This window comes from Canis aureus, chromosome X, assembly GCF_053574225.1.
Source record: "Canis aureus isolate CA01 chromosome X, VMU_Caureus_v.1.0, whole genome shotgun sequence".
NCBI lineage: Eukaryota > Metazoa > Chordata > Mammalia > Carnivora > Canidae > Canis > Canis aureus.
In genome coordinates this window covers 53,614,058-53,626,769 of record NC_135649.1, presented here as the reverse complement: position 1 = coordinate 53,626,769, position 12,712 = coordinate 53,614,058, and the positions used below count along the sequence as shown (strand labels likewise).

The window sequence follows — 12,712 nt, the reverse complement described above, 5'->3', positions numbered from 1 at the left end:
TTTATTCATTTTTTTAAAATTTTAAAGCACTATTTTTATTGAAGAATAATTGACATACAATAGTGTATTCATTTCAGGTGTACAAGATAGTGATTTGGTATTTATGTACATTACAAAATGGTCACCACAATAAGTCATGTGTCAGTATACATTACAATATTATTGATTACATTCCCTATGCTGTACATAACATCCCTATGTCTTATATATTTTAGAACTGGGAGATTGTACCTTTTAATCCTCTTCAGCTGATCCCTCCATCCCTCCAATCCCCTCCCTTCTGGCAACAACTAGCTTAATCTCTTTATGTATGAATTTGTCATTGTTTTGTTTGTTCATTCATTTTTTTTTTTTTTTAGAATCCATATAAAAGTGAAATAATATGAGATTTGTCTTTTTTAAAATTATTTCAATTAGTAAAATACACTGAAGGTCCATCCATTTTGTTGCAAATGACAGGATTTCAGAGTAATATTGTATTACACACACACACACACACACACACACACACACACACCATACCATACCTTTATTCTTTTATTGATAGATATTTAGGTTTCTTCCCTACCTTGGATATTATAAATAATGCTGTGATGAATATAGGGATGCATACGTCTTTTCAAATGTGTGTTTTTGTTTTCTTCTAATAGATAGAGTGCCTTTAACTGCAATATTGTTCAGTTGTATGTGTATGTGTGTGCACATGCACGTGTATGCATGTATGTATACACGTGAGATACTCTACTACATGCTAATTTACTCTGTTTTAGCCATTATTTTTTCTGTTTTTAAAGGCCTCTCTTTCTTTCTTTCTTTCTTTCTCTTTCTTTCTTTCTTTCTTTCTTTCTTTCTTTCTTTCTTTCTAAGAGAAAGAGAGAGCACATGCGCATGCATGTATGCAGGGGGAGGGGCAGAGAGATAGAGAATTTCAAGCAGACTCCCCAGTGATCCAGGAGCCAGGCATGCAGCTCAGTTTCAGGACTCTGAGATCATGACCTGAGCTGAAATCAAGAATCCGATGGTTAACTTACTGAGCCACTCAGGTACCCCTGCACATTATTATCTCTTGCCTCTTTTATACTTCTGTTACTTTTATGGCCTCTTCAATTTGTCATTCTGCATTTTACTTTCTCTTCAGAACAGGGACGCCTGGGTGGTTCAGCGGTTGGGTGTCTGCCTTCAGCCCAGTGTGATCCCGGGTCCTGGGATCGAGTCCCACAATGGGCTGCCTGCGAGGACCCTGCTTCTCCCTCTGTCTGTTTCTCTGCCTCTCTCTCTGTGTCTCTCATGTGCCTCTCCATGTCTCTCTGTCCATGTCCCTGATAGCTGCTGCTCTGTTTCCTAGTACCTGTTTTTTCAAGGATTCGTCTCCATTTACTTTCTACTTCTTTACCTCTCATACTCAACAAACAATAATCAGAATTCAACCTCAAACAATGCATTAAAAATTCACTAAGAGAGATCATTAATTACCTCCTAATTGTACTTAAAATACACATCAAATCTACTCTTCATCTGTGCCATTACCACCTTAGCCCAAGCCAGCATCATCATTTTCTTTAACAATTGTGATATACTTTTAGCTTGTTTTCCCCACTCATGCTTTTGCCTTTCTCCAAGTCAATCTCAGCACAGCCCTCCAATGTGTCATTTCTAGAGTTCATTTGTGTTGCATCATATTATTTATCTGCTAAAAGCTACAATGCTCTTTCATGGCACTAAGGCGATATAAATTCCTCACCAGGATTTACCACCTTTCCCACTTCTGTCTCCTGTTGCTTCACTTCTTGATCATTATACTATATACCTCAAACACATTGTATTTTATTTTTCAGTGTATTGAATTTACCATGTTCTTTCCTACCTCTGGCCTCTTACACATGCTGCTGCTTCTTATTCTTACTTGCTGCCTGCCTCTTTCCTGTTTATTCTTCTACTTTTAGCTTAAAGTTCACTTTCTCAGTGATACCTTCACTTGCCTATTAATCAAAATTAAAGCTCTCTATTAAGTCCCTCAGAGCACCTTTTTTTCTTTTCTTTTCTCAAAATTATCATGGTCTTAGTTAAATATTTGTGAGGTTATTTATTGAATGTCTGTTAACCCCCACTGGATTGCAACTTCTTCAAGTGCATGCGTCATTCTGATTTTATTCACATGGTGTATGCTTAATATATATTTGCTGAATGCATAGCTTGAATGCAAAATCAAGTGGGCCCATTTTAGTCCTAATTCTATATCCATATGGCACTTAAGACCTTGAAGAATTTAGCTTCCTTATTGAAAACTTTTCTTTATGTGCCTTCTCTATCAATAAATACTCTTTTCCTAATTTCATTCCTATAACCTCTGCCAGTGCCCTGCAAAGTTTGCATTATTATAAAATTTCTTGAATGTTAAAACTAAATCTCATCAGTTAGTAATAGACATATGCCAGAAGTGAGATTTTTCCTGCAAGATTCATTAAAATTCTCATCAAAGGAAACACAATAAAATTGGCAAAACTTGGGGAAAAAATCTGACTTTGACTTTTTCAAGGAAATAAATGTACCTGAGACAATGACTGGGCTGCTAAGCTTTCTCTAAACTTTTTGATTCTTTTTAGCAGCATCATCATTGGGTTTGCTTATATTCACATGTAATAAGTTGAAAAGAAGTAAAAAAGGAAAAAAAGAAAGAAATAGAAAATAAAGGTCAGGGACCTTTCCTCTGTCAAAAGGCAGACTACCTGGTAAGAGCGTTATGCTAGTTCCCACACTTTCTATTATCAATATCCCTTTTCTTTGGTAGTGGGGGGTGGGTAGATTGTCCACATAGCATACTACTAACTTGTCCTCCAACCCGCCTCCCACAGAATTAAATTTGGTACATCCTGGTAATTATTGCTGTACTTTTACTGGAAAAAAACAGCACAGATCTTTGAAAGCTTTGCCAGTTAGAACCCCAGCAGGAGCTTTTAGTCTCTTCAGAAAGTATTTGTATCTCAGGTCTTCTAAAACCTCAGAGGTATGGAAATTACCGCTTGTCTAGCACCAAGGATTGAGACCCATACTGTATTATCTATTAAGCTAACACATCTTCTAAGAAAAAGAATATAATTAGCTCTTTTTGTAATAAGTACTTTGTTTTTCTTCATTCAAAATTCCCCATATTTTTAACTAATAACATTCTAAAGCTATAATCTAACAAAAATGTTTGAGATGGCTTAGTGCATATAAAAACATTCATAATGCAAAGCACAGATTATGTGATATTGCTGATAGCACATTTATTTATTTTCTTTTATACACAAATCCATGAAGGCACAAGGAGTGGATTTATGCCTATAGTTGGCACAACTATAAAGTCTGTGTGCTTTTTAATTTTTTTAAAAGCCTCATAAGAGCTTATGAGCTCTATTCAAGATAGCTTAACCAGGTGAAAAGGAGAATTTTAGAGGTTATTTTTCTCTTTCCCACCTATTATTGAAGGCAATTAGTTTAGATGGAAAATTCTAGCTCTTCTGTTCCACTAATATTAAAATATTATTCAGGTTTGCATATTGGGAAAATCACATTTTTTTCCCATAAGCTTTCATTCAGAGTGTTCAGTGTTTTGATATGTAATACCTTGATTTTTTTCTATTTTCATTCTTTTTGTAAATATGACTACTAGCTCTTTTTTTTTTAAAGATTTTATTTATTTATCCATGAGAGACACACAGAGAGAGAGAAAGGCAGAGACACAGGCAGAGGGAGAAGCAGGCTCCATGCAGGGGGCCCGACGTGGGACTCGATCCTGGGTCTCCAGAATCAGGTCCTGGGCCAAAGGCGGCACTAAACTGCTGAGCTACCCAGGCTGCGCTGAATACTAGCTCTTATATCTAGATGTGTATTCATTTTATCTGATGAAAATACTGGTTTAGTAATTTTGAGATTAAGTAAAAGAAAACTCACCATAACTCATTCTCAAATCTGTGTATTTATATTCTTGTTCATTTCATAAATTTCTCATAATAGTTCATTTTGTGGCAGGATTGCTTATTTACATCAGCTTTTGCAATAAATAAAATAAAATAAATAAAATAAAATAAAATAAAATAAAATAAAATAAAATAAAATACACCTGAAAACTGAACAGTCAGATTAGGCCTATGGATATCAATGAGGTTTTGCTACTGATTGCTTTTCACTGAATTTTAAAACCAGAAATTAACTCCTTTTCCCCCTGTGTTTATCAGTAATCCCTAATACAACAGCATAGCACAGCCATTCTTGGCCTCAAACAGTTATTTTCAGAAGGATGTTTTGAAGTTCTCTCAAACTCCTAGTGTGATTCTCTTGAGTTTACAGTGTCTTTCTGGGCAGACTGTGTTACTATGTTTTGTTACAGACTAAAAACTAGTAGATGTTTGTTGATGCATAATTTCCACCTATCACTATCTTTGGGGGAAGTATTGTCTATTAGGATATCATTTTTTTTCTGATATAGACTCAGTTTTTAAAAAATTCTTAAATTGAAGTATAGTTGACATATATACTAGTTCATGTGTACAGCATCATGATTTGACAACTCTATACATTATGCAACTATTTTTCCAAAGCCTATTTGGAAAAATAGTTTTCCAAAGCCTATCTATTTTTCCAAAGCCTAATTTTATATATTAACTATGGCTCTTATCTCTCCTTCCATCTAATATAGAAACATTTGCCATTGGATCTGAATAGTGGGTACACTTGTATTGATTATTTTGTCCAGTCCAGATACAAGGTATACTGCAGAAAGTACAGTGATAAGCAGAAAAGATCTTGTCATTGAGGAGGTTATTGTCTAAAAGAGGAAAAGCAAATTACTTAATAGAGAATCACAGATGTTCTTGCTATATTTCCATACTTTCAGGCAGAGTTTTGCTCAGTCATTGGGTCTGGCTTCACAACTTGTATAGGCAGTTCTGCCTGCTATCTAACTTAAGTCTACCCTTCTTTAATATGACTTTATTATCATAGCCTTTATTATAGTCACTGATCCAAGTTATTCTTGTATTTTCAGTGTGCAATGTATCCTAATAGTATTTAACTATTTAGGACAAATATCTTGTAACAAGGTATATTTTTTACAAATGTTTCTGTTAATTCTAATGAATTCTTAACATTATATTTTGAAGAGACTATAAGATCAATTATGTTTGCATATGATGGTAGTTGAAGAAGAGTTTCTTATTAGTGCAAAAAGAAAGATGATAGAAATAACCTTAAAGGTGGTTGACACATAGGAGCAGGGGTGGCATGTGGCTATCTCCTCCTCCTTCACATGTGATTTTTACACCTGTGATTTTTTTTTCCCCCTCTGGATTCTTACATCAGTTTGGGAGTAGATCAATATTTACCAGCTGCATAGGTAATCAAGTATATAAAATTTATATAAACAAAACTGGGTCTGACTCTTTGGGGGAATAACCTACTTGTAGCTGTTCTCACTAAAGCTGTCACTTCATTTTTTTTTTTAAATATAGTACAGATCACCTAAAGAAATGATAGCTGCTTGATGTGATTTGATAGACAAGTACCTCGTAACACAAATAAATCCCCTACATAATACAACACCATGGTCAGCACCCCACAGTACTTCAAGAAATGAATTGTAAAACAAAGAAAGTCAGCTAAAATGCTACCAGAGAGCACAACTATAAACAAATATATATTTCAGTTGAGTTTGTGTTTTATTTAGTCACATCATTTAGGTATTCTCCAAGTGCCTTTATGAGACATGAGCCTTTTAATAATTGTATCTGTGGCTGGGTATGTTGCTCAATACTTTTTTCATTTCTAAGCTTAGTTATTCAATATATTCCCTTATATAACTAGATCTTGTAATAGAGATTCAACTCTTGTCTATCAGTGTACCCAGTCAGATCATAAAAATTCACACTTTTGATTGCAGCAAATTCGGTTAGTATTATCAAGGCATACTAATTCGTGGCTACAGTTAAGAGATGAATATTGCTTCACCTCCTCTTTAGTCTCTTGATTTTACATTAACACATTTTCAATGAGAACATTTACAATAGTAAATATATATAGTGCATTAAAACTGGCTGAAAGGAGCACAGGACAGTATTTACAGTGTGTTTGATAGCTAATGAGTGCTGTTTTTCACTGAGCTCTAACAACACATTCATTAATTGTGAATAAGAGAACTTTCCCTCGGGTTTCGTAGAACACTCAAGGACCATGATTTCTTTTTGGGTATTCCTTGAGGATGTAGAAAGATGATAATAGAAATAACAGCTATTGTTTTAGAGTGCATACATCGCCAGCCACTATGATAGGAGAGTTATACAAAGCATCTTATCTAACTCCTGCTGCAGCTTGAACAGGTTATTTGAGGAATGCATTTTACTAATGAGGAAATGAAGTCTAACAAACATTAGGTAACTTATACTAGGTCATGAACTAGAATGTAATAGAACTATAGTTTAAGTCCCAGGTCTGTGTAACTCAAAATCCCTATTTCTTCCACTATAACTTGCATTGTAAGTCGGGAAAATGCAGAAAATGTTTTCTCTCCCTCTGTGAGGATTGGTGAAGAATTTATCTCAAACCTAGCCTTCAAAATAGATATATGAGGCTCCACATTTAGACTCAGATTGAGCTAGGGCAGTATTGTTGGAATGACCCATGTGGCAGCAAATTACTATGTGGGAGGGAGAGTAGCCCCCAGTTTACCCATATCAGCCTACTATAATACCTTTTCGTACCATACATCTTCTCCCTAATCCAGCACTTTGCTAATTTTGGAGTTCCTATTGGAGTGAATGAATATATTCACTAGTTTTGTAGTTATTGTTTTAAGCCATCATATTTATCAACTGCTATGAGCTAAACTGTGTTCTAGAGGGTAAATGAATAAAGACATTTTGCCAGATTCAAGGGCAACTCTGTCCCCTTACACTGTATAGCCTCTTCTCAAAATCAAACTGACTGATGATGGATTATATCCAGTAATAACAGTTCAACGAAGTTAATACCCTAGCATTTCTGGTTTGATATCTTAGCTGAAGACATTATTTTGAGGACAGTAAAACATCATCATTCTCTCTGAATTTTGTTCAGTAGACAATCTTACTGTCCTACTTGGGAAATCTGAAAAATGGTTAGTCAGCTGAGGAGTGCTTTTAAACATTTGAATGTCTGATATATGCAAGACACTGTGCTAGGTGCTACATCAGATGCAGTCTTTGACTGTTCTCCCTACGTACTCTCCTCATCAGCAAACTTACCTCCCACAGTATCTAACTGAATAACTTCCCAAATATGCCAACTCTAATACTGTGTATCCAGACCTAAGCACTGTGTATCCAGATACAACCAGATATACTATAGTACCTAAAACCAAAAATGTCAAGAAAGCCATATCATTTTCCTATCATAGAGGTATCATTTTACTATTTATGTGAAAATTTGGAGATGGAAAGGCTGAAGGGATCAGAGAGCATATTTAAATAGTCTATTTTACTAATTCAACCTTGAAGTACATGAAATTTAAGCTTGAATGTTGAGCTTGGAAAATACGAGACAATTCTAAGAAATTCTTCAAGTCAAAATATAGGCAAGGAATGGTATTAAATTACACTGTGTTTACCACAATATGAATATGATCCCAAGATTTGGAGCCTTAATAGTGGAAAGCTAGTAGTGTCTAAAATATACAATTGATGTCTGAGAGAATGGTAAACCAAGTTCACTTAAATGCCAATAATGTTTTTTTGGTAACAGCTGAGTAATATTTTATTTTGTGGATCAAGCACCCTTTACCCCATCTTTTCCCAATTCTAGAAGCAGAGATTTAAAAGGAGATAATGTTTACACATAATTTACTTGGCTCCTATCCAATTATTGAAACAAGGAATTTCCCCTACCTTGTAGATGAGGAACCTAAAGACTGGAGAAATTAGGTAGATTACTTCCGCACAGTGAGACAATGTGAAAGTTTCTAGATTTAGTCTTTAATTGAGTTTGTTACTAAGCTGCATATTACCTGCACCTACACTCTCTTATATAGGATAGGCAGCAGACGATCAGGGGAAACAAATTCACCTGAAACAAAGCAACAAATCAGACCATAAACCACAGCAAACCAGTATCTCCTTCTGCCTTCATTAATACCAACAGTGTTCTACCTCACAACAGACTTAAAATCTTGGAGTCATCTTTTACTATCTTCTATCATATTTAATACTACATCCCATTGAATCTTCCTTAATTCTGTCTCATATCCATTGCTTCTTACCCCTTTCTACCATCAACATCCTAGCTCATTATCTGTTTTTTTAAGTCATTTTGAAGACTAGTACTCTCCCTGCCACTACTCTCTCCTCCAAACAATTGTACATACTGCTCCCAATATGACTGCAAGAGGCATTGTGATGTAATGGTTGAGAGTCTAGGTTATGTGACCTGAATGCCTGAGCTCAAATCTCCAGGTCTTTAACATACAACTTATCTTTGCATAAATCACTTAGTATTTCTGTCACTCACTTTCTTAATGTTTATAATGAGACTAATGCTAATAACCTTTTCCTAGGATTGTTTTGAGATTCAAATCAGTTAATTTACATATATATATATATATATATATATATATACAGAAAAATATTTGGCACAAAGTGCTTAAAAATGCTAATCACTGTTATTTTACTATTATTAGGAAATTACACTTTTGTTCATGTTATTTCAGTTAGAGGTGGTATTTAAATCCATTCTATCTAGATCTATAGGCCAAAGATTGAAACACAAATCCCAGAAAGGGTGAAAATATGAATGAAAACAAGTAGTATTATAACTGAAGTGAGACTAAAAATCCATGTAAGTATAAGGGTTTAAATTACTTATTCATCTGAGACCAAGGCCACTGTGGTGAACCTACAAAGCCTTACAAAGCAGGGCCAGAAGGGCACATAAATCACTTGACTAACATTTGGTCAAAATAGCTCTTGGGCTCTTTTAACCATCAGAGAGCCTGAAAAAAAAAAAAAAACTCCCTAAACATAAAATGATAGAAATATGTTTATGTGCAAATGGTGCCAGTTACCGGTGAAAGCAAAGGAAAAATAAATTGGGGAGAGATTTGAAGAGAGTGGTAGAGGCATAAAGAAAGGCAGAAAAGCATACAGAAACTTGGGTTCCCATGGAAACATACCCAAGAGAGTTGTGAATTCATGGAGATAAAGAATTTGATATGGCTAGCTTCCAATTCCATGGCCTTTCCATGGACTTTTTGGGTATTTCAGTTTCAATTTTGCCCCTAGGTATATACCCTGTGTATTCCTAACTATAAACCTTTTCTCACACTGTATCCTTTCTACACCTTCCTTTTGGCTCCCATTTGTTCTCTCTTTGCCTCAGTCTCTCTCTCTCCTTTGTTTTTCTATCCATTCATATCACCTCTATTGTGAAGTGTGCATTAAACATTGTAGTCATAAGAGTTTAAAGTTTTGGGGTGCCTGGGTGGCTTATTCAGTTAAGCATCCAACTCTTGGTTTTGGCTCAGGTCATAATCTCAGGGTTGTGAACTTGAGTCCCATGTTAGCCTCCACAATCAGAGTGGAGTCTACTTGAGATTCTCTCTTTTGTTTTCCCTCTGCCCCTCCCCCTACTTGCTCACATGCATCCGCTTTCTCTCTCTAAAATAAAATATTTTTTAAAAATGAGTTAAAAGTTTTCTTTTAGCACACATCAGCATTTAATTTCTACTTGCCCATCTAGAACCGTATGCTAGTTTTATCAGTAACTATAGTTTTTAAGTGACTGTGTTATGAGTTTTAGGTTATATTAGAAGATTGTGATTTGGTGGTATGCCTTATACTTACCATAGAAGTGATGAAGAAACTATAGGATGGTTTCTATAATATTATCCTGATCATAAAAATAAAAGAGCTATTAATAAGAACTCATAAAATCTACATAAATATAGTAACAGGTCAATATTCCCAGCATATTTTTACAAATCATCTATAAAGAGCATGAGAGCATATAGGGATTAGCAGAAGGCATAGGTTAATCTTTAGAGAAGGAGATACCCATGGTTAATGGGCAAATTCATGTCAAAGAAGAAAAATTATGAACTATGCCTTCCATATTAGAGCAGATATGATATATTCAGCAGCTCATTTGCTTCTTTTGAAAGGCACTTTGGGTCTTAAGGACTTTTGTTTCTGTTTTGAAATTATTTTCATGTTATTTACAGATATCTCAGTGTCTAATCTGTACCTAACATTTATAATCAAGAAACTAAGCAATATGTGCAAAAAATAAATATAATTAGGATTATTAATAATTTATTTTGGGGTGGTTAAGTGGTTCAGTTGGTTAAGTGTCCAACTCAGCTCAGATCTTGATCTCAGGGTCATGGATTCAAGCTCCATGTTGGACTCCACATGCAGTGTGGAACCTACTAAAGAAAAAGAATTGTTTATTTTCATTGTGTGTATGCTTATGTGTGTTCATATCTGTCTACTCCCACCCTCACCTCTGTCCTATAATTCATTTGGTGAATGAAAGCTTATTAAATGACTTGAAGTTAGAGGACATTAATGGCTAAAAGAAATTATTACCATAGGAGCTAAACCAAAGGGAATAGAGAATGTGCACCAACACTATGAAACAAATAATTAAAACCTAATTTGACCTGTTTTAAAGAAAACCAACATAGAATTCTTGAGTAATATACTTAAAAGTAAGTTCATCCATTTTGAGTTTATCTTTGTGTATGGTGTAAGGGAATGGTCTAGTTTCATTCTTCTGCATGTGGATGTCCAATTTTCCCAGCACCATTTATTGAAGAGACTGTCCTTTTTCCAGTGGATAGTCTTTCTTGCTTGTCAAATATTAGTTGACCATAGAGTTAAGGACCCATTTCTGTGTTCTCTATTCTATTCCATTGATCTATGTGTCTGTTTTTTGTGCCAGTACCACACTGTCTTGATTTTTATTGCTTTGGAAAACAGCTTGATGTCCAGAATTGTGATGCCACCAGCTTTGGTTTTCCTTTTCAATATTTCCCTGGCTATTCGGAGTCTTTCCTGATTCCACACAAATCTTAAGATATTTTGTCCCAACTCTCTGAAGAAAGTTCATGGTATTTTTATAGGAATTTCATTGAATGTGTAAATTGCCCTGGGTAGCATAGACATTTTCACGGTATTAATTCTTCCAATCCATGAGCATGGAGTATTTTTCCATTCTCTTACACCATACACAAAGATAAACTCAAAATGGATGAAAGATCTTAATGTGAGACAAGAATCTATCAAAATCCTAGGGGAGAACACAGGCAACATCCTTTTTGAACTTGACCACAGCAACTTCTTGCAAGATACATCCATGAAGGCAAGGGAAACAAAAACAAAAATGAACTATCGGGACTTCATCAAGATAAAAAGCTTCTGCACAGCAAAAGAAACAGTCAACAAAACTAAAAGACAACCTACAGAATGGGAGAAGATATTTGCAAATGACCTATCAGATAAAGGGCTAGTATCCAAGATCTATAAAGAACTTATGAAACTCAACAGCAAAGAAACAATCCAGTCATGAAATGGGCAAAAGACAAGAAATTTCACAGAGGAAGACATAGACATGGCCAACAAGCCCATGAGAAAATGCTCCGTATCACTGGCCATCAGGGAAATACAAATCAAAACCACAATGAAATACCCCCTCACACCAGTTAGAATGGTGAAAATTAATAAGACAGGAAACACCAAGTGTTGGAAAGGATGTGGAGAAAGGGGAACCCTCTTGCAATGTTGATGGGAATGTGAACTGGTGCAGCCACTCTGGAAAAGTGTGTGGAGGTTCCTCAAAGAGTTAAAAATAGAGCTACCCTACAACCCAGCAATTACACTGCTGGGGATTTACCCCAAAGATACAGATGCAGTGAAATGCCAGGACACCTGTACCCCAATGTTTATAGCAGCAATGTCCACAATACAATGGAATATTACTCAGCCATTAGAAACGACCAATACCAACCATTTGCCTCAATGTGGATAGAACTGGAGGGTATTATGCTGAGTGAAGTAAGTCAATCGGAGAAGGACAAACATTATATGGTTTCATTCATATGGGGAATATAAAAAATAGTGAAAGGGATTAAAGGGGAAAGGGGAGAAAATGAGTGGGAAATACCAGAGAGGGTGACAGAACATGAGAGAGTCCTAACTCTGGGAAATGAACAAGGGGTAGTGGAAGGGGAGGTGGGCAGGGGGACGGGGTGACTGGGTGACAGGCACTGAAGGGGGCACTTGATGGGATGAGCACTGGGTGTTATAATATATGCTGGCAAATCGAAGTCCAATAAAAATATACAAAAAAAAAGTAAGTTCATGTGATTTTACCATTACCTAATTAACTTAACATCAACATTCTGTCCAGTAGGGGAAATTCTTTAGAGCATATATAAATATTTAATATATTCAATGAATAAAAATCATTGGTTTAAAAATTATCAAATGTTCAATCAGAGCTAGTCCTATGATTTCAAACAGCATAGTAATATGTAATTTCTTAAGAAATCTGATTCCTCTTACATTTTCTGTTACCATGTACATATTATATCTATGGCGAAACTATCCACTCAACTCAGTCTCATGTTTGTAAATTTTCATAATTTACCTCAGGGAACAGTTTTTGGTAGTTTAAATGCTATTTATGATTAGTGATTATGGGGATCCCT

General features: G+C 35.3%; 1 protein-coding gene across 6 annotated transcripts in view; it reads left to right on the top strand.

Annotated features, from left to right (window-relative positions):
- Positions 1-12,712, top strand: part of DIAPH2 (diaphanous related formin 2) — a 1,055,757-nt gene that overhangs the window by 528,319 nt on the left and 514,726 nt on the right. The window lies entirely within an intron of this gene.